This window comes from Propithecus coquereli, unplaced genomic scaffold (assembly GCF_000956105.1).
Source record: "Propithecus coquereli isolate 6110/MARCELLA unplaced genomic scaffold, Pcoq_1.0 Scaffold681, whole genome shotgun sequence".
NCBI lineage: Eukaryota > Metazoa > Chordata > Mammalia > Primates > Indriidae > Propithecus > Propithecus coquereli.
The window spans coordinates 147,126-148,702 of NW_012152852.1; the positions used below are offsets into that span (position 1 = coordinate 147,126).

Sequence of the window (1,577 nt, forward strand, 5' to 3'; positions counted from 1 at the left end):
AAAATTAGCCGGGCATGGTGGCGCATGCCTGTAGTCCCAGCTACTCGGGAGGCTGAGGCAGGAGGATCGCTTGAGCCCAGGAGTTTGAGGTTGCTGCGAGCTAGGCTGACGCCATGACACTCACTCTAGCCTGAGGCCATGGCACTCTAGCCCGGACAAAAGAGTGAGACTCTGTCTCAAAAAAAAAAAGGTAATGAAATTTCGCCTCCAGACGTTATAGAAAAATGTGTGGTTGGTGCATATTGTAGACGTAGAACCCTGACCTATTAAGAACGTCCCGGTGGAACTTGCTTATAACGTTCTAGGTTTTAAGAGTGGACCTGGGCATCTGGTCAACAGCACCAATTATATCACGAAGTGGTAGTTACTAGTCCAATAGTTTCCCAGCCACAGTGGCCAGTCCCCTGATGCTGACCGAGAAGCTGGTGTCCGTCCCAGGACGGCTTGTTTGTTTCCAAATCATTGGTGGTTCTCTGATGTGTTGGAAGGGATGCAGAATGTTTCCAGAAAGGAGGTGCGGGATGAGAATGGGACGTAGGGCTGGAGGCAGCCCTGGAGACTGGCTTAGGTCCTCTAGGTACCTCCAGAGCTTACTTGCCTGGACCCGCAGGAGCTCATGGCCCCAGGACCCATCCCTTGAGCAACTTCCCACTAAATGAGGCTCAGGAAGTGGGCTCTAATAACTACAGTCCTGTTGCCAGCCCGCATGGCTTTCTTGTTCATTGGGGTTGCTGATGAGCCGCGACTTTGTCGTTAAATATGTTTCCATGACAAAAAGCCAGGTCCTACTCTAAGGTAAATAATCGTTTTCTGACCCCCTGACTTGGTGTGAATTCCCTCAGGACTGGAGTGTTCACGGAACGTCTGCTTTGAGTGAGGAAGGCGGTTTGGGTGCATGTGAAACGATTGTTTGCTCTGCGGGGCAGGCGATAAGTTCCTAGCGTGGAAATTAAGTTCCTAAGATGTTCAGGGCAGGGAGAGGGCGTTTCTCTCCTTGCAGTGAGATTGGAGGAGGAAGAAGTGAGTTGTGGGACTCAGGAATGCATTGAATTTATTGAAGATGGGGTGCAGGACGGGAGTAGGGCACTCCTGGAGGAATGAGGGGCAGGAGGAGGGAGGACGTCATGTGTAGACAGCTGTGTCTGCCCCGTCGTGTGTAGACGGCTCTTTCCCTGGCCTGTGTGGACAGCTGCGTCTGCCCCGTCGTGTGTAGACGGCTCTGTCCCTGGCCTGTGTAGACAGCTGTGTCTGCCCCGCCGTGTGTAGACAGCTTTGTCTGCCCCGTCGTGTGTAGAGCTCTGTCCCTGGCCTGTGTAGACAGCTGTGTCTGCCCCGCCGTGTGTAGACAGCTTTGTCTGCCCCGTCGTGTGTAGACAGCTCTGTCCCCGGCCTGTGTAGACAGCTGTGTCTGCCCCGTCGTGTGTAGACGCCTCTGTCCCTGGCCTGTGTAGACAGCTGTGTCTGCCCCGTCGTGTGTAGACAGCTCTGTCCCTGGCCTGTGTAGACAGCTGCGTCTGCCCCGTCGTGTGTAGACGGCTCTGTCCCTGCCCTGTGTAGACAGCTGCGTCTGCCCCGTC

At 54.5% G+C, this 1,577-nt stretch overlaps 1 protein-coding gene across 1 annotated transcript in view; it reads left to right on the plus strand.

The window, feature by feature from the left end:
* The window catches only part of PPP2R3B (protein phosphatase 2, regulatory subunit B'', beta), a 46,441-nt gene that overhangs the window by 5,699 nt on the left and 39,165 nt on the right, over positions 1–1,577 (plus strand). The window lies entirely within an intron of this gene.